The sequence below is a fragment of the Oncorhynchus mykiss genome, chromosome 31 (genome assembly GCF_013265735.2).
Source record: "Oncorhynchus mykiss isolate Arlee chromosome 31, USDA_OmykA_1.1, whole genome shotgun sequence".
In the NCBI taxonomy this organism is placed as follows: domain Eukaryota; kingdom Metazoa; phylum Chordata; class Actinopteri; order Salmoniformes; family Salmonidae; genus Oncorhynchus; species Oncorhynchus mykiss.
In genome coordinates this window covers 27,678,401-27,699,625 of record NC_050571.1, presented here as the reverse complement: position 1 = coordinate 27,699,625, position 21,225 = coordinate 27,678,401, and the positions used below count along the sequence as shown (strand labels likewise).

Sequence of the window (21,225 nt, the reverse complement as noted above, 5' to 3'; positions counted from 1 at the left end):
TATCCATCGGTCCTTGTCAAATGTGATATTGTACCCCCTAGCCCAAATGTCAGTTGTATATTATTTATATATAACCGTGTTCCCCATGTACTTTTTGTATTGATTTGATGTTAATAAAACATAAATACATCAAAACGTGTTGGGGGAAGGTCCTTTGCGGTTTCACATTGCCGTCGACCGAGTTCTTCTTCGATAAGGTGTAACCGCGGTTGGTATCCAAAACATGTTGCATTACTGCCACCTACTAGACTGGAGTATAACTCCATTTGCATAAAAATACAACATAAAAATACCCTACCATCTTAACTACACCCCACCACAAAAAAATAACACCATACTCCACTATTTAAATCGGTTTAGTCCTACTTCAGGCCAACAGCCTGAAAGGATGTGACACCACCACTTATCACACCCTCTAATTCTTCTGACGTCAGGTCTCGCACACCCAAATACCTCTCTGCAGCTGCCACCACAACCTCAATTTATGGCGACTTACGTTCCACCCCTGCAGTACAGTCGAAAAGCCAATGCTATGAATGCTAAAAATCAAATCTTACAAAAGTTTGGACACACCTACTTATTCAAAGGTGTTTTAGTATTTTCTACATTGTAGAATAATAGAGAAGACATTACAACTATGAAATAACACATTAAATCATGTAGTAACCAAAAAAAGTGTTAAACAAATATATAATCAATATATTTTATTTTTGAGATTCTTCGAAGTAGCCACCCTTTCCCTTGATGACAGCTTTGCACACTTGACATTCTCTCAACCAGATTCATGAGGTAGTCAGTCACCTGTAATGCATTTCAATTAACAGGTGTGCCTTGTTAAAAGTTAATTGGTGGAATTTCTTATCCTTCTTAATGCATTTGAGCCAATCAGTTGTGTTGTGACAAGTTAGGGGTGGTATACAGAAGATAGCCCTATTTGGTAAAAGACCATGTCCATATTATGGCAAGAATAGTATAAATAAGCAAGAGAAACGACAGTCCATCATTACTTTAAGACATGAAGGTCAGTCAATGCAGAAAATTTCAAGAACTTTGAACGTTTCTTCGAGTGCAGTCGCAAAAACCATCAAGCGCTATGATAAAACTGGCTCTCACGAGAATCGTCACAGGAAAGGAAGACCCAGAGTTACCTCTGCTGCAGACGATAAGTTCATTAGAGTTACCAGCCTCAGAAATTGCAGCCCAAATAAATGCTTCACAGAGTTCAAGTAACAGACACATCTCAACATCTACTGTACAGTGGAGGCTTGAATCAGGCCTTCGTAGTTGAATTGCTGCAAAGAAACCACTACTAAAGGACACCAATAAGAAGAAGAGACCAAGAAACACGAGAAATGGACATTAGACCAGTGGAAATCTGTCCTTTGGTCTGATGTGTCCAAATTTATTTTTGGTTCCAACCGCCGTGTCTTTGTGAGACGCAGAGTAGGTGAACGGATGATCTCCGCATGTGTGGTTTCCACAGTGAAGAATGGAGGATGAGGTATGATGGTGTGTGGGTGCTTTGTTGTTGACACTGTCTTTGATTTATTTTGAATTCAAGGCACAATTAACCAGCATGGCTGCCACAGTATTCTACAGTGATGTGCCATCCCATCTTGTTTGCGCTTAGTGGGACTATAATTTTGTTTTCAACAGGACAATGACCCAACACACATCCAGGCTGTGTAAGGGCTATTTGACCAAGAAGGAGAGTGATGGAGTGCTGCATCAGATGACCTGGCCTCCACAATCACCCGACCTCAACCCAATTGAGATGGTTTGGGATGAATTAGACCGCAGAGTGAAGGAAAAGCAGCCAACAAGTGCTCAGCATATGTGGGAACTCTTTGAAGACTGTTAGAAAAGCATTCCAGGTGAAGCTGGTTGAGAGAATGCTATGAGTGTGCAAATGTTGGCTACTTTGGAGAATCTAAAATATATTTTGATTTGTTTAACACTTTTTTGGTTTCTACTTCATTCCATATGTGTTATTTCCTAGTTTGTCTTCACTATTATTCTACAATGTAGACAATTGTAGAAATAAGGGAAAAACCCTTGAATGAGTATGTGTGTCCAAACTTTTGACTCGTACTGTATATCAATTGTTGGTTTATCCCTCTGTACTGGTACAGATCTACTACTCACACCACTCCTCTCGGGATCTCTCCCCTTTGACACATCTTCCTCTACTTTCTTCACTGCCTCAGCATATGACAACTTCTACACTACTCTAACCCTGAAAACCTCAACCTGCTTCTCACACTGGACATGTCTGATCCCCAGCCCCATGGGCCCCACTACAATTAGTTTTTATATATATATATTTTTTTACAATCGCTAGGACCCATTTCTCAATACTTAGGTCACTTTTCAAAACTCTTCACACAGTTCTCCTAACTAACTTTCAGCATGGCACAGCAGTTCATTTCACGTTCAAAATGCCCTAAAACTACCAAAACACGTCATTCATGTCACAAATCAACTCGTTCTTCCATAACACTAGCAAAGGTTGTCACCCAACAAGCACACATTGTCACTCTCATAAAACAATGACCTCAACAACACTAACAGGTAGCATTACACAATGCTTTCTTTACAAAACAAGAATGACACCTCTACTGTTTAGAATTCACTGCAGTATATGTTACAGGAATGTATCAGACATGATGCAATATGCTTCAATATGTTTTATGTCATTGAGTGATTCCAAAATACAATCATTTGTATATACACCATTTACAGAGACAGTAGCAATACTAGTCATCCCTGTCTTATGCATTTGGCCACAGGTTCTCATCCACGTCACATCTTATGTCATCTTGGGCAATACACCTAGGAAAGAATCTTCTGCAGATATGTCCAGGCATCCAGCATTCATTGCGTCCAAAAGGGACATTTGATCATGTGGATGGTGGTCATAAACCTTCCACCTCCATGAGGAAAATAATTCCTCTATGGTGTTGAGGAATGGAGAGTAAGGAAGGAGGAAAAGTGACATCATCCTGGGATGGGCTGCCACCACTCTGTGACTGCACAGGACTGGTGAAATGCCACATTGTCCCATACAACTACAAACGTTGGCCCATTCTGCAACCCCGTCCTCACCTGGCACAACCCTTCCATAGAGTTCACCCAGGAATGAAATGAGACGCTCGGAGTTGTACGGCCCAATTTGCGGTTTGTATAACAGCAATGATGAATATGTGTGGTATTTGCCTGGCTTCAATCTCCACGACTCTCTAAAATAAATCCACAAGGCAACATAAAAGTTAGGCTATTATGGTGGTTTACATTATACCTAAAAACATGCCATGGTGTGCCTCTGCCCTGTTTGGTTTTGTTCATAACCAGTTCTGTATTTTATAGTCTTACCTGGACTTAATGGTTTCTGAGTTGCTTGACTTGTTCAGAGTCCCTCACAAAGGGGACAGTGTACAACTGCTTCATCCTGACTTGATGTTGTTTCAGGACTCTAGAAATATTTGTTATGCTTACATTGTCTGCCAACACTCGTCCCGAATCTCTGTGAGTTTTATGCCATTGTTTCTGAAGACCATATCAACAATTGCCGTTTCCTGCACAGCAGTGAAAATCCTACCTCTCCCGCCTGTAGGAGGTAACCGTTGGGTCCTAAGCAGAAATACAAAAACAATTACACACAAGTAGGTTTGGAGGCTGCTCAATTTACTTCTGTAATGTGCAGTTCAGTCAGATGCCCTTGCAGAATGCACATCTTACCTGTTGTTTTGCCAGAAATGTCTCAGAATAGATGCCACTGTTGAGCGTTGCAGATTTGGCTGCACTCTCAGACCAGCCTCTCTCATTGATAGACCATGATTTATTACATGATCAATTATAGTGGCCCTAATCTCATCTGAGACTAGAGCTCTTGATCTTCCTCTCAGTCTTCTTCCACCACACATACGTACTCCTTTCCCTCTCCCAGCCACTCTTCTTCCTCTGTCAGCCACTTCTCTATCTCTGTCTGGGTCCATGTTTACATTACAGTGCAGCATTATTCCTAAGATGTCCCCTTTTGAATAGATGGTAATGTAATTGAAAGACTAACACCTGTGTAGGTGTTCAGCTACAACGGGAATCAGCTGTGGTTGGTCTAATTGTTTTGATAGTATTTCATTTTTTAGATTTGGAATATATTTCAATACGGTATTACTGTAGAAATGTAGAAAATTTATGTCTTATTCAATTTTGTGTTATTTTAGGTTTTGAACTTACTTTTAACAGTTTTGAAAAGAGTATGTAAACATGTGCAAATTGGCCTGTAGGAACATAGAGTTTTGGTGGTGGTTGTGTCTGAGTGAGAAAAGAGTTCATGAAAATTTAAAGATGTAGTCATTGAATGCATTTTGTTTCAAAGCAATAAAAAATTATCCCTAGTTTAGCCCACATAGACTGCTGTTATGCTCACTGTGTGAAGAGTTTTGAAAAAGTGACCTAAGTATTGAGAAATGGGTCCTAGCGATTGTAAAAAAAAAAAACTGTAACACATACCACTACTTTCCCCAATGCTACACATTACTTTGTCTCATGCCCTTCTGCACACTTCTCACACCTTGGAACCTCCCTCCTACACACTGCTGCCACATGCCCATAAGCTTGACACCTGTAGCAACGTAATGTATTCGGCACAAAAGTTTGTACATGACAACTTATACATCGTAACATCAAGACTCAACATCAACATTCAAAAGAACAGACAACGAGTCTTCTGTTTCACCACTCATGTTACCCTGTCTGAATGGCACCAAACGATAACAAACACTAGGAATCTTCCCCTTCAGTTGGTCAGCTTTCACATTTACCTTTACCCCAGTAATCACTCCTTTCAATGGTGCCCTTTTCTTGAGAGCAAAACAGTTCACATCTCATGTCCTCATTTGTTTATTGCAAAGCGCCTGCTCCCTCTGACCAGCAGAAACTCAAACAATTATCTCAGGACCCTTTCTGGTTACCCTCGCAGATTCCACAGAACCCAACTCTGTTTTCACATAGCCTGAAACCACAAATGAATCAGCCAAAAGGCAAGGGTCCACTTTCTCCAAACACTTAACTCCTACTTTCACAGTCTCATCTTTATCCTGACCCTCGGTGCAAACCTCGGGCTCCAAGAACTTCACCGCACCTACCACCTCTGATACTTCGACCTCATTCACTTCCATTTCTCCTCCTGTCTTCAACTCACTCTGCTTACAGAGTTTTAACCGACTCAAGCTCACCCTCTTCCTCCCTCTCTCTCCTAGACCTCATTTGCCTCTCTTTTTCCCTCCAGTCCTCCTACGGTTTCAAAGTATACGTCATCTTATGATGGTGCTGACAGATATGGTGGTAGCAGGTAGCCTAGTGATTCGAGTGTTGGGCCAGTAACCAAAAGGTTGCTAGATCAAATCCCCAAGCTGACAAGGTAAACATCTGCCGTTCTTCCCTTGAACAAGGCAGTTAACCCACTGTTACTAGGCTGTCATTGTAAATAAGGATTGGTTCTTAAACTGACTTGCATGGTTAAACTTAAAATATGGCAGCTCTGCTTCTAGCGCCAAAGCAACTTTCTAATATTTTGTTTTTTTGTGTATGTTATTTCTTACATTATTAGCCCAGAGTATTTTTTGTGTCATTACATACAGCCAGAAATAACTTTTGGATATCAGAGCAGTGGTAACTCACCAGCATTACAACCAGGAATACGATTTTCCCAAATTGGATCCTTTGTTCGTACCCCCAGAGCATTTGAACTTATTCCAGTTCCGTTATAGTCACAGCTGTGTACATTCCCCTTCAAGCCGATTCCACAATGGCCCACAAAGAACTACACTGGACTTTATGCAAACTGGTATCCATATATCCTGAGGCCGCATTTATTGTAGCTGGGGATTTTAACCAAGCAAATTTTAGGAAACGCTACTGAAGTTCTACCAACACATTGAATGTAGTACTCACTCTGGAAAAACATTGGACCACTGCTGCTCAACTTTGAAGGTTCTCCCTTGCCTTCCCTTCGGCAAATCTGAAACTCAAACAAGAAGTACCCATGCTAAGGTCTATTCAACGCTGATCTGACCAATCGGAATCCATGCTTCAAGATTGTTTTGATCACGCGGACTGGGATATGTTCCCAGATAGCCTCTGAGAATATTATTGAAGAATACACAGATATAGTGACTGAGTTCATCAGGAAGTATATAGATGTTGTACCCACTGTGACTATTAAAACCTAATCAAACCAGAAACTGTGGATAGATGGCAGCATTCGCACAAAACTGAAAACACGAACCACCGCATTTAACCACGGCAAGGTGACTGGGAATATGGCCGAATACAAACAGTAGTTAATCCCTCCATAAGGCAATCAAACAGGCAAAATGTCAATACAGAGAGAAAGTGGAGTTGCAATTCAACGGCTCAGAAACGAGATGTATGTGGCAGGGTCTACAGACAATCATGGACTACAAACGGAAAACCAGCCATGTCACGGACATACATGTAGACGTCTTGCTTCCGGACAAGCTAATCACCTTCTTCGCCTGCTTTGAGGATAACACAGTGCAACCGACGCGTCCCGCTACTAAGGACTGTAGGCTCCCCTTCTCCGTGGCCGACGTGATTAAGACATTTAAGTGTGTTAACCCTCACAAGGCTGCCTCAGAGCATGCACAAACCAGCTGTCTGGAGTGTTTACGGACATATTCAATCAAATCAAATCAAATTGTATTTGTCACATACACATGGTTAGCAGATGTTAACGCGAGTGTAGTGAAATGCTTGTGCTTCTAGTTCTGACAATGCAGTAATAACCAACGAGTAATCTAACCTAACAATTTCACAACAACTACGTTATACACACAAGTGTAAAGGGATGAAGAATATGTACATAAAGATATATGAATGAGTGATGGTACAGAACAGCATAGGCAAGATGCAGTAGATGGTATCGAGTACAGTATATACATATGAGATGAGTAATGTAGGGTATGTAAACATATAAAAGTGGCATTGTTTAAAGTGGCTAGTGATACATGTATTACATAAAGATGGAAAGATGCAGTAGAAGGTATAGTGGCTAGTATAGTGGCTAGTAATACATTTTTTACATCAATTTTTCCATTATTAAAGTGAATGGAGTTGAGTCAGTATGTTGGCAACAGCCACTCAATGTTAGTGGTGGCTGTTTAACAGTCTGATGGCCTTGAGATAAAAGCTGTTTTTCAGTCTCTTGGTCCCTGTTTTGATGCACCTGTACTGACCTCGCCTTCTGGATGATAGCGGGGTGAACAGGCAGTGGCTCGGGTGGTTGTTGTCCTTGATGACCTTTATGGCCTTTCTGTTACATCGGGTGGTGTAGGTGTCCTGGAGGGCAGGTAGTTTGCCCCCGGTGATGCGTTGTGCATATCTCACTACCCTCTGAAGAGCCTTACGGTTATGGGTGGAGCAGTTGCCGTACCAGGTGGTGATACAGCCCGACAGGATGCTCTCGATTGTGCATCTGTAGAAGTTTGTGAGTGCTTTTGGTGACAAGCCAAATTTCTTCAGCCTCCTGAGGTTGAAGAGGCGCTGCTGCGCCTTCTTCACCACGCTGTCTGTGTGGGTGGACCAATTCAATTTGTCCGTGATGTGTACGCCGAGGAACTTCTCCACTACTGTCCCATTGATGTGGATAGGGGGGTGCTCCCTCTGCTGTTTCCTGAAGTCCACGATCATCTCCTTTGTTTTGATGAGGTTGAGTGTGAGGTTCTTTTCCTGACACCACACTCCGAGGGCCTTCACCTCCTCCCTGTAGGCCGTCTCATCATTGTTGGTAATCAAGCCTACCACTGTAGTGTCGTCTGCAAACTTGATGATTGAGTTGGAGGTGTGCATGGCCATGCAGTCGTGGGTGAACAGGGAGTACAGGAGAGGGCTCAGAACGCACCCTTGTGGGGCCCCAGTGTTGAGGATCAGCGGGGTGGAGATGTTGTTACCTACCCTCACCACCTGGGGGCGGCCCGTCAGGAAGTCCAGTACCCAGTTGCACAGGGCGGGGTCAAGACCCAGGGTCTCGAGCTTGATGACGAGTTTGGAGGGTACTATGTTGTTAAATACTGAGCTGTAGCCGATGAGCAGCATTCTCACATAGGTATTCCTCTTGTCCAGATGGGTTAGGGCAGTGTGCAGTGTGATTGCGATTGCATCATCTGTGGACCTGTTGAGGTGGTAAGCAAATTGGAGTGGGTGTAGAGTGTCAGGTAGGGTGGAGGTGATATGGTCCTTGACTAGTCTCTCAAAGCACTTCATGATGACGGAAGTGAGTGCTACGGGGCGGTAGTTGTTTAGCTCAGTTACCTTAGCTTTCTTGAGAACAGGAACAATGGTGGCCCTCTTGAAGCATGTGGGAACAGCAGACTGGGATAAGGATTGATTGAATATGTCCGTAAACACACCAGCCAGCTGGTTTGCGCAGCCTCTGGGTCTGGGGATGCCGTCTGGGCCTGCAGTCTTGCGAGGGTTAACACGTTTAAATGTTTTACTCATGTCGGCTGCAGTGAAGGAGAGTCCGCAGGTTTTGGTAGCGGGCCGTGTCAGTGGCACTGTATTGTCCTCAAAGCGGGCAAAGAAGTTGTTTAGTCTGTCTGGGAGCAAGACATCCTGGTCCGCGACGGGGCTGGTTTTCTTTTTGTAATCCGTGATTGACTGTAGACCCTGCCACATACCTCTTGTGTCTGAGCCGTTGAATTGCGACTCTACTTTGTCTCTATACTGACGCTTAGCTTGTTTGATTGCCCTGAAAAGGGAATAGCTACACAGTTTGTATTCGGTCATGTTTCCGGTCACCTTGCCCTGATTAAAAGCAGTGGTTCACGCTTTCAGTTTCGGGCGAATGCTGCCATCAATCCACGGTTTCCGGTTTGGGTAGGTTTTAATCATTGCTATGGGTACGACATCACAGATGCACTTGCTAATTAACTCGCTCACAGAATCAGTGTATTCGTCAATGTTGTTGTTTGACGTAATGCGGAACATATCCCAGTCCACGTGATCGAAGCAATCTTGAAGCGTGGAATCAGATTGGTCGGACCAGCGTTGAACAGACCTGAGTGCGGGAGCTTCCTGTTTTACTCTCTACAGTATCTATAGGCTGGAAGCAACTAAATGGAGTCGTGGTCAGCTTTTCCGAAAGGAGGACGTGGGAGGGCCTTACATGCGTCGCGGAAGTTAGAATAACAATGATCCAGGGTTTTACCAGTCCTGGTAGCACAATCGATATGCTGATAGAATTTAGGAAGTCTTGTTTTCAGATTAGCCTTGTTAAAATCCCCAGCTACAATGAATGTAGCCTCAGAATGTGGTTTCCAGTTTGCAAAGAGTCAAATAAAGTTAGTTCAGGGCCATCGATGTGTCTGCTTGGGGGGAATATACACGACTGTGATTATGATCGAAGAGAATTCCCTTGGTAGATAATGCGGTCGACATTTGATTTTGAGGAATTCTAAGTCAGGTCAACAAAAGGACTTGAGTTCCTGTATGTTGTTATGATCACACCACGTCTCGTTAATCATAAGGCATACACCCCCGCCCTTCCTCTTACCAGAGAGATGCTTGTTTCTGTCGGCGCGATGCGTGAAGAAACCAGGTGGCTGTACCGACTCCGATTGCGTGTCTCGAGTGAGCCATGTTTCCGTGAAGCAAAGAACGTTACAGTCTCTGATGTCTCTCTAGAATGCTACCCTTGCTCGGATTTCATCAACCTTGTTGTCAAGAGACTGGACATTGGCGAGTAGTATGCTCGGGAGCGGTGCGCGATGTGCCCGTCTTTGGAGCCTGACCAGAAGACCGCTTCGCTTGCCCCTTTTACGGCGTCGTTGTTTTGGTTCTCCGGCTGGGATCCGATCCATTGTCCTGGGTGGAAGGCAAAACACAGGATCCGCTTCGGGAATGTCGTATTCCTGGTTGTAATGATGGTGAGTTGACGTTGCTCTTATATCCAGTAGTTTCTCCCGACTGTATGTAATAAAACCTAAGATTACCTGGGGTACCAATGTAAGAAATAACACGTAAAAAAACAAAATACTGCATAGTTTCCTAGGAACGCGAAGCGAGGCGGCCATCTCTGTCAGCGCCGGAAGTTAATCTCTCCCTATCCGAGTCTGCTGTCCCCACTTTCTTGAAGATATCCGCCATTGTTCCTGTACCCAATAAAGCAAAGGTAACTGAACTAAATGTCTATCGCACTCACTTCTGTCATCCTGAAGTGCTTCAAGTGGCTAGTTAAGGATCATATCACCTTTACCTTATCTGACACCCTAGACACACTTCAACTTGAGTATCACAACCAATAGATCCACAGACGATGTAATCGCCTTCACACTGCACACTGCCCTATCCCATCAGAACAGGAGGAATACCTGTGTAAGAATGCTGTTCATTGACTATAGCTCAGCATTCAACACCATAGTAGCTTCAAGTTCCTTGATGTCCACATCACCAATAAACTAACACGGTCCAAGCACACCAAGACAATTGTGAATTGAGCACGACAAAACCTATACCACCTCAGGAGACTGAGAAGATTTGGCATGGGTCCTCAGATCCTCAAAATGTTATACAGCTGCACCATCAAGAGCATCCTGACTGGTTGCATCACTGCCTGGTATGGAAACTGCTCGGCATCTGACCGTAAGGCACTACAGAGGGTAGTGCGTACGGCCCAGTACATCACTGGGGCCAAGCTTCCTGCCATCCAGGACCTCTATACCCAGCAGTGTCAGATGAAGGCCCTAAAAATTGTCAAAGACTCCAGCCACCCAAGACTGTTAGCTACTGCACGGCAAGCGGTACCGGAGCGCCAAGTCTAGTTCCTAGAGGCTTCTAAACAGCTTCTACACCCAAGCCATAAGACTCCTGAACATCTATTCACATGTCTACCCAGACTAGTTGTATTGCCCCCCCCAATTTACACCGCTGCTACTCTCTGTTGTTATCATCTAAGCATAGTCACTTTAAAACCTGTTAAAGAGGCTGCGAATTTTTGCAGCTTTTTGTTAAAAATCGCGCAACATTTCAACGTCCTGCTACTCATGCCAGGAATATAGTATATGCATATGATTAGTATGTGTGGATAGAAAACACTCTGAAGTTTATAAAACTGGTTAAATCATGTCTGTGACTATCACAGAACGCGTTTAGCAGGAAAAATCCCAAGGAAAACTGTTCACAAAAAACCCCCAAAAAATATCCCTCCGCCAGTCTCTGTATTGTCTATGGCAAGGGGAAATAGATAGGGCCCTGTTTACAATGCCTACAGCTTCCACACGATGTCGCCAGTACTGTCAATTGATTTTAAATTAAGGAATAGGCACTTCCTGTCGTTGAGCACACCACAGGAAGTTATGAAAGAGAGAATGTGGACCATGATTTCAAAACGTGCTGCTATTGAATACAGATCGCTCCGTGATCAATTTGATCGATTATTAACGTTTACTAATACCTAAAGTTGGATTACAAAAGTAGTTTGAAGTGTTTTGTCAAAGTTTATAGGTAACTTTTTTAATTTAAAAAAATGACGGTGCATTTTGGAACGGTGCTTTTTCATGGATCAGACGGGCTTCATAAATGGACATTTTGGGTATACATGGACGGATTCAATCGAAAAAAAGAGGCAATTGTGATGTTTATGGGACATATAGGAGTGCCAACAAAGAAGCTCGTCAAAGGTAATGAATGTTTTATATTTTATTTCTGCGCTTTGTGTAGCGCCGGCTACGCTAATTATTTTGTTTACGTCCGTGCATGCTATCAGATAATAGCTTCTCATGCTTTCGACGAAAAGCATTTTAAAAATCTGACATGTTGGCTAGATTCACAAAGAGTGTAGCTTTAATTGAGTACCCTGCATGTGTGTTTTAATGAAAGTTTGAGTTGTATCGAGTACTATTAGTTGTCACTCTGAAATTTCCGCTGATGTCCGCTGATGTTGATCCCTGTACCTACATGTGCATATTTCCTCAATTACCTCAACTAACCGGTACCCCCTGTATATAGCCTCGCTATTGTTATTTTACTGCTGTTCTTTAATTATTTGTTACTTTTGTTTATTTTGTTTATTTTTTTAAACTGCATTGTTGGGATTGTAAGGGCTTGCCACCTCACGCCTGCCTTCCATCTTTGAGGACATGTATTTCCATTGTTAGAGCAGTCACTCTAATATCTTGTCAATATAATAGAGAATCTTTGTTCCTAGCCAGTGAAACTAGCATTCCAGTCACCATTGACACATCTTCTATTGAGTCTGTGTTAATTGTAAATATCCTGAATATAACGTACTCGTTTTATATGGATCCCCGTTGAATATTACACAAATGCTTGTAAACATTGAGTTGCTGTATTAGCCCTTATTGCTTGTTGAAACTGTAGTTCTACCTTTTGTGGCAGTCTAAGCCTGGTAGCCTGCAGCCTTGTTGTATTTATATTTGACTTGTGATTCATTGTTAATAAATGAAATGGTGATTTTTCATACTGTTTTTGTTTTTTATAAAATGATATTCTCTAGAGTCTGACTCTGAGTGAGAGAGTGGCTCTTTCTGTACGGTTTAATGAGGAACTAGCTGTTCTTTTCTTTCATTGGATTAATGGGTTGCCCCCTTAGACAGCTTGGAGGCACATCCTGGAAACACACACACACACACACACACACACACACACACACACACACACACACACACACACACACACACACACACACACACACACACACACACACACACACAAAACATATACATATACATATACATATACATATACATGTACATGATGCATGCATGGTGTTTTGCAGGTGTGTGTGTGTGTGTCACATTTCAAAGGGTCCATTACTGAACACTGGGTTTCCTGGTAGTGACTAGGGTCCCTTGGAAACAGCAGGCCCCTTGGCCCTATGTTACTGGTGTTGGGGATGGAGCAATTCTCTGTGCCGCTGTCTCAGGGTTAACACTGGGGGGATTTGATTATGCTGAGCAGCGGGACACGGGGCATTGACCCATCACGTCCTCGGGCAAAAGCGGGGAGGGAGGAGCTTCCTTCTACCATCGAACAGTAATCTGCGCCTCTCTGTCATTTTTGTCAACAAGGCAGCATGGTGGATTGTCCAGAAACATGCAAAATCTATTTTCCATAAAATAAATGATTTAATTTTCTAACTAGGTTTCATTGGGAAGGCAGATAAAGCATTTTTATCAAAAGCAATCCCTTTTGCATGGGAAAAACAGAATCCTAGTAATTAATACATGTGCTTAATTACATCACTTTTGTTTTGAGCTGACTTCATGCCAAAGATTATGGATTTACTGACAAGATGCATGTCTCTCCGCCCTAACAATTGGTGTTGTTGGATTGTTGGATACATCTCATTATTGTAATCCTGTTTTGAATGTTCGATGAGGGTTGTTGACGTCAACCGCCTTTATTTAATGGAGAGAGATGCTAAGCCTCATGTCATGAAAATTCATAGCCACAGTGGTGTAGTGGTGGGTATACCCAGGTCAGTGGGAATTGCGTATACTCACTTCTTAAAGGCGCTGAATGGTCAATCCAACATCTGCATGGCCGTACAACATTTACGGTAATACGGCCTCTGCAGAGGTCCGGGCATTCATATTCTTGCGCTTCGTAGAACAGTGCAGAACAGTGCAGAGCAGTGCAGAACAGTGCAGAGCAGTGCAGAACAGTGCAGAACAGAACAGTGCAGAACAGTGCAGAGCAGAACAGTGCAGAACAATGCAGAACAGTGCAGAACAGTGCAGAGCAGTGCAGAACAGTGCAGAGCAGTGCAGAACAGTGCAGAGCAGTGCAGAACAGTGCAGAACAATGCAGAACAGTGCAGAACAGTGCAGAGCAGTGCAGAACAGTGCAGAGCAGTGCAGAACAGTGCAGAGCAGTGCAGAACTGTTGTGAAGGAAGTTGTCAAGGAAGTGAGTTTGTGTTTATACAGGACCTCCCGCCCTCACCTACCATCAACCAATCATGTCAATGCGGAGTTCTTTGGAGCCATCCGCATTGTTACACAATTTGAGATGTGCACAGCAATGCGGTATAGAGCACCTTCCCCACCCATCCACCTTCCCGCACCCGTCCCTCCCCTATACAGCCATCCCTGCCACCCCTACCTTTCCCACCTCTCCACTTTCCCCAACCCGTCCCTCCCCTATACAGCCATCCCTGCCACCCCTACCTTTCCCACCTCTCCACTTTCCTCAACCCGTCCCTTCTCTATACACCCGTCCCTCCTACCCTTCCACCTGCCATACATACCTACACGTACGCTACGTCACAAGACGCAGGCCTCTTAATTGTTCCTAGAATTTCTAAGCAAACAGCTGGAGGCAGGGCTTTCTCCTATAGAGCTCCATTTTTATGGAATGGTCTGCCTACCCATGTGAGAGACGCAAACTCGGTCTCAACCTGTAAGTCTTTACTGAAGACTCATCTCTTCAGTAGGTCATATGATTGAGTGTAGTCCGGCCCAGGAGTGTGAAGGTGAACGGAAAGGCTCTGGAGCAACGAACCGCCCTTGCTGTCTCTGCCTGGCCGGTTCCCCTCTCTCCACTGGGCTTCTCTGCCTCTAACCCTATTACAGGGGCTGAGTCACTGGCTTACTGGTGCTCTTCCATGCCGTCCCTAGGAGGGGTGTGTCACTTGAGTGGGTTGAGTCACTGACGTGATCTTCCTGTCTGGGTTGCCCCCCCCCCCCCCCTTGGGTTGTGCCATGGCGAAGATCTTTGTGGGCTATACTCGGCCTTGTCTCAGGATGGTAAGTTGGTGGTTGAAGATATCCCTCTAGTGGTGTGGGGGCTGTGCTTTGGCTAAGTGGGTGGGTTTATATCCTGCCTGTTTGGCCCTGTCCGTGGGTATCATCGGATTGGGCCACAGTATCTCCTGACCCCTCCTGTCTCAGCCTCCAGTATTTATGCTGCAGTAGTTTATGTGTCGGGGGGCTAGGGTCAGTCTGTTATATCTGGAATACTTCTCCTGTCTTATCCGGTGTCTTGTGTGAATTTAAGTATGCTCTCTCTAATTCTCTCTTTCTTTCTGTCTTTCTTTCTCTCTCTTGGAGGACCTGAGCCCTAGGACCATGCCTCAGGACTACCTGGCATGATGACTCCTTGCTGTCCCCAGTCCACCTGGCCATGGTGCTGCTCCAGTTTCAACTGTTCTGCCTGTGGCTATGAAACCCTGTTCACCGTACGCGCTACCTGTCCTAGACCTGCTGTTTTCAACTTTCTAGAGACAGCAGGAGTGGTAGAGATACTCTTAATGATCGGCTATGAAAAGCCAACTGACATTTACTCCTGAGGTGTTGACCTGTTGCACCCTCCACAACCACTGTGATTATTGTTATTTGACCCCGCTGGTAATTTATGAACATTTGAACACCTTGGCCATGTTCTGTTATAATCTCCACCCAGCACAGCCAGAAGAGGACTGGCCACCCCTCATAGCCTGGTTCCTTTCTAGGTTTCTTCCTAGGTTCCGGCCTTTCTAGGGAGTTTTTCCTAGCCACCGTGCTTCTACACCTGCATTGCTTGCTGTTTGGGGTTTTAAGCTGGGTTTCTGTACAGCACTTTGAGATATCAGCTGATGTAAGAAGGGCTATATAAATACATTTGATTTGATTTTGATTTGATGATTTATGAGATAAGCTTGCTTGGTAGTATCATTATTCTCGTCCTTTCAGTCTGTGTTGTTTATCAGTGCAGAGCAGGTCTGTGATAAACTACCTCCTCTGTGTTGTTTATCAGTGCAGAGCAGGTCTGTGATAAACTGCCTCCACTGTGTTGTTTATCAGTGCAGAGCAGATCTGTGATAAACTGCCTCCACTGTGTTGTTTATCAGTGCAGAGCAGGTCTGTGATAAACTACCTCCACTGTGCCTCAATGTGGAGTATCTGTTTATAGTGTGTATGGTTTGTTTTATTGTATGTGTGTGTGTGTGTGTGTGTGTGCATACGTGTGTGCATGTGTGGGTGTGTGCGTGTGTGTGAGGGAGAGAGAGGGACTGAGAGAGCGTGTGTTTGCATAGTGTTGTGAATAAGCCTCACAACTCTAATTGTGCACTGTGCCAGTCACACAGTTCTTGGTAAACAGTTAGTAAGTGTAACCGATGTGAAATGGCTAACTAGTTAGCGGGGTGAACACTAATAGCATTTCAATCGTTGTCGATGTGTGCAGAGGGTCCCTGGTTCGAGCCCAGGTAGGGGCGAGGAGAGGGACGGAAGCTATACTGTTACATAAGCATGCTAGCGAGCAGTGTATTCTCTTTCCCCCTGAGTGTTAGCATGCTAACGAGCAGGATATTCTCTTTCCCCCTGAGTGTTAGCATGCTAACGAGCAGTGTATTCTCTTTCCCCCTGGGTGTTAGCATGCTAACTAGCAGTGTATTCTCTTTCTCCCTGAGTATTAGCATGCTTGCGAGCAGTGTATTCTCTTTCCCCCTGAGTGTTAGCATGCTAGCGAGCAATGTATTGGTGCTAACAGTGCAGAGCAGTGCAGAACAGTGCAGAACAATGCAGAACAGTGCAGAACAGTGCAGAGCAGTGCAGAACAGTGCAGAGCAGTGCAGAACAGTGCAGAGCAGTGCAGAACTGTTGTGAAGGAAGTTGTCAAGGAAGTGAGTTTGTGTTTATACAGGACCTCCCGCCCTCACCTACCATCAACCAATCATGTCAATGCGGAGCTCTTTGGAGCCATCCGCATTGTTACACAATTTGAGATGTGCACAGCAATGCGGTATAGAGCACCTTCCCCACCCATCCACCTTCCCGCACCCGTCCCTCCCCTATACAGCCATCCCTGCCACCCCTACCTTTCCCACCTCTCCACTTTCCCCAACCCGTCCCTCCCCTATACAGCCATCCCTGCCACCCCTACCTTTCCCACCTCTCCACTTTCCTCAACCCGTCCCTTCTCTATACACCCGTCCCTCCTACCCTTCCACCTGCCATACATACCTACACGTACGCTACGTCACAAGACGCAGGCCTCTTAATTGTTCCTAGAATTTCTAAGCAAACAGCTGGAGGCAGGGCTTTCTCCTATAGAGCTCCATTTTTATGGAATGGTCTGCCTACCCATGTGAGAGACGCAAACTCGGTCTCAACCTGTAAGTCTTTACTGAAGACTCATCTCTTCAGTAGGTCATATGATTGAGTGTAGTCCGGCCCAGGAGTGTGAAGGTGAACGGAAAGGCTCTGGAGCAACGAACCGCCCTTGCTGTCTCTGCCTGGCCGGTTCCCCTCTCTCCACTGGGCTTCTCTGCCTCTAACCCTATTACAGGGGCTGAGTCACTGGCTTACTGGTGCTCTTCCATGCCGTCCCTAGGAGGGGTGTGTCACTTGAGTGGGTTGAGTCACTGACGTGATCTTCCTGTCTGGGTTGCCCCCCCCCCCCCCCCCCTTGGGTTGTGCCATGGCGAAGATCTTTGTGGGCTATACTCGGCCTTGTCTCAGGATGGTAAGTTGGTGGTTGAAGATATCCCTCTAGTGGTGTGGGGGCTGTGCTTTGGCTAAGTGGGTGGGTTTATATCCTGCCTGTTTGGCCCTGTCCGTGGGTATCATCGGATTGGGCCACAGTATCTCCTGACCCCTCCTGTCTCAGCCTCCAGTATTTATGCTGCAGTAGTTTATGTGTCGGGGGGCTAGGGTCAGTCTGTTATATCTGGAATACTTCTCCTGTCTTATCCGGTGTCTTGTGTGAATTTAAGTATGCTCTCTCTAATTCTCTCTTTCTTTCTGTCTTTCTTTCTCTCTCTTGGAGGACCTGAGCCCTAGGACCATGCCTCAGGACTACCTGGCATGATGACTCCTTGCTGTCCCCAGTCCACCTGGCCATGGTGCTGCTCCAGTTTCAACTGTTCTGCCTGTGGCTATGAAACCCTGTTCACCGTACGCGCTACCTGTCCTAGACCTGCTGTTTTCAACTTTCTAGAGACAGCAGGAGTGGTAGAGATACTCTTAATGATCGGCTATGAAAAGCCAACTGACATTTACTCCTGAGGTGTTGACCTGTTGCACCCTCCACAACCACTGTGATTATTGTTATTTGACCCCGCTGGTAATTTATGAACATTTGAACACCTTGGCCATGTTCTGTTATAATCTCCACCCAGCACAGCCAGAAGAGGACTGGCCACCCCTCATAGCCTGGTTCCTTTCTAGGTTTCTTCCTAGGTTCCGGCCTTTCTAGGGAGTTTTTCCTAGCCACCGTGCTTCTACACCTGCATTGCTTGCTGTTTGGGGTTTTAAGCTGGGTTTCTGTACAGCACTTTGAGATATCAGCTGATGTAAGAAGGGCTATATAAATACATTTGATTTGATTTTGATTTGATGATTTATGAGATAAGCTTGCTTGGTAGTATCATTATTCTCGTCCTTTCAGTCTGTGTTGTTTATCAGTGCAGAGCAGGTCTGTGATAAACTACCTCCTCTGTGTTGTTTATCAGTGCAGAGCAGGTCTGTGATAAACTGCCTCCACTGTGTTGTTTATCAGTGCAGAGCAGATCTGTGATAAACTGCCTCCACTGTGTTGTTTATCAGTGCAGAGCAGGTCTGTGATAAACTACCTCCACTGTGCCTCAATGTGGAGTATCTGTTTATAGTGTGTATGGTTTGTTTTATTGTATGTGTGTGTGTGTGTGTGTGTGTGCATACGTGTGTGCATGTGTGGGTGTGTGCGTGTGTGTGAGGGAGAGAGAGGGACTGAGAGAGCGTGTGTTTGCATAGTGTTGTGAATAAGCCTCACAACTCTAATTGTGCACTGTGCCAGTCACACAGTTCTTGGTAAACAGTTAGTAAGTGTAACCGATGTGAAATGGCTAACTAGTTAGCGGGGTGAACACTAATAGCATTTCAATCGTTGTCGATGTGTGCAGAGGGTCCCTGGTTCGAGCCCAGGTAGGGGCGAGGAGAGGGACGGAAGCTATACTGTTACATAAGCATGCTAGCGAGCAGTGTATTCTCTTTCCCCCTGAGTGTTAGCATGCTAACGAGCAGGATATTCTCTTTCCCCCTGAGTGTTAGCATGCTAACGAGCAGTGTATTCTCTTTCCCCCTGGGTGTTAGCATGCTAACTAGCAGTGTATTCTCTTTCTCCCTGAGTATTAGCATGCTTGCGAGCAGTGTATTCTCTTTCCCCCTGAGTGTTAGCATGCTAGCGAGCAATGTATTGGTGCTAACAGTGCAGAGCAGTGCAGAACAGTGCAGAACAATGCAGAACAGTGCAGAACAGTGCAGAGCAGTGCAGAACAGTGCAGAGCAGTGCAGAACAGTGCAGAGCAGTGCAGAACTGTTGTGAAGGAAGTTGTCAAGGAAGTGAGTTTGTGTTTATACAGGACCTCCCGCCCTCACCTACCATCAACCAATCATGTCAATGCGGAGTTCTTTGGAGCCATCCGCATTGTTACACAATTTGAGATGTGCACAGCAATGCGGTATAGAGCACCTTCCCCACCCATCCACCTTCCCGCACCCGTCCCTCCCCTATACAGCCATCCCTGCCACCCCTACCTTTCCCACCTCTCCACTTTCCCCAACCCGTCCCTCCCCTATACAGCCATCCCTGCCACCCCTACCTTTCCCACCTCTCCACTTTCCTCAACCCGTCCCTTCTCTATACACCCGTCCCTCCTACCCTTCCACCTGCCATACATACCTACACGTACGCTACGTCACAAGACGCAGGCCTCTTAATTGTTCCTAGAATTTCTAAGCAAACAGCTGGAGGCAGGGCTTTCTCCTATAGAGCTCCATTTTTATGGAATGGTCTGCCTACCCATGTGAGAGACGCAAACTCGGTCTCAACCTGTAAGTCTTTACTGAAGACTCATCTCTTCAGTAGGTCATATGATTGAGTGTAGTCCGGCCCAGGAGTGTGAAGGTGAACGGAAAGGCTCTGGAGCAACGAACCGCCCTTGCTGTCTCTGCCTGGCCGGTTCCCCTCTCTCCACTGGGCTTCTCTGCCTCTAACCCTATTACAGGGGCTGAGTCACTGGCTTACTGGTGCTCTTCCATGCCGTCCCTAGGAGGGGTGTGTCACTTGAGTGGGTTGAGTCACTGACGTGATCTTCCTGTCTGGGTTGCCCCCCCCCCCCCCCCTTGGGTTGTGCCATGGCGAAGATCTTTGTGGGCTATACTCGGCCTTGTCTCAGGATGGTAAGTTGGTGGTTGAAGATATCCCTCTAGTGGTGTGGGGGCTGTGCTTTGGCTAAGTGGGTGGGTTTATATCCTGCCTGTTTGGCCCTGTCCGTGGGTATCATCGGATTGGGCCACAGTATCTCCTGACCCCTCCTGTCTCAGCCTCCAGTATTTATGCTGCAGTAGTTTATGTGTCGGGGGGCTAGGGTCAGTCTGTTATATCTGGAATACTTCTCCTGTCTTATCCGGTGTCTTGTGTGAATTTAAGTATGCTCTCTCTAATTCTCTCTTTCTTTCTGTCTTTCTTTCTCTCTCTTGGAGGACCTGAGCCCTAGGACCATGCCTCAGGACTACCTGGCATGATGACTCCTTGCTGTCCCCAGTCCACCTGGCCATGGTGCTGCTCCAGTTTCAACTGTTCTGCCTGTGGCTATGAAACCCTGTTCACCGTACGCGCTACCTGTCCTAGACCTGCTGTTTTCAACTTTCTAGAGACAGCAGGAGTGGTAGAGATACTCTTAATGATCGGCTATGAAAAGCCAACTGACATTTACTCCTGAGGTGTTGACCTGTTGCACCCTCCACAACCACTGTGATTATTGTTATTTGACCCCGCTGGTAATTTATGAACATTTGAACACCTTGGCCATGTTCTGTTATAATCTCCACCCAGCACAGCCAGAAGAGGACTGGCCACCCCTCATAGCCTGGTTCCTTTCTAGGTTTCTTCCTAGGTTCCGGCCTTTCTAGGGAGTTTTTCCTAGCCACCGTGCTTCTACACCTGCATTGCTTGCTGTTTGGGGTTTTAAGCTGGGTTTCTGTACAGCACTTTGAGATATCAGCTGATGTAAGAAGGGCTATATAAATACATTTGATTTGATTTTGATTTGATGATTTATGAGATAAGCTTGCTTGGTAGTATCATTATTCTCGTCCTTTCAGTCTGTGTTGTTTATCAGTGCAGAGCAGGTCTGTGATAAACTACCTCCTCTGTGTTGTTTATCAGTGCAGAGCAGGTCTGTGATAAACTGCCTCCACTGTGTTGTTTATCAGTGCAG

At 45.4% G+C, this 21,225-nt stretch overlaps 1 pseudogene; it reads left to right on the top strand.

Moving 5' to 3' along the window:
* Positions 1 to 2,967: 2,967 nt before the first annotated feature.
* The window catches only part of LOC110504434, a 35,073-nt pseudogene continuing 16,815 nt past the window's right edge, over positions 2,968 to 21,225 (top strand).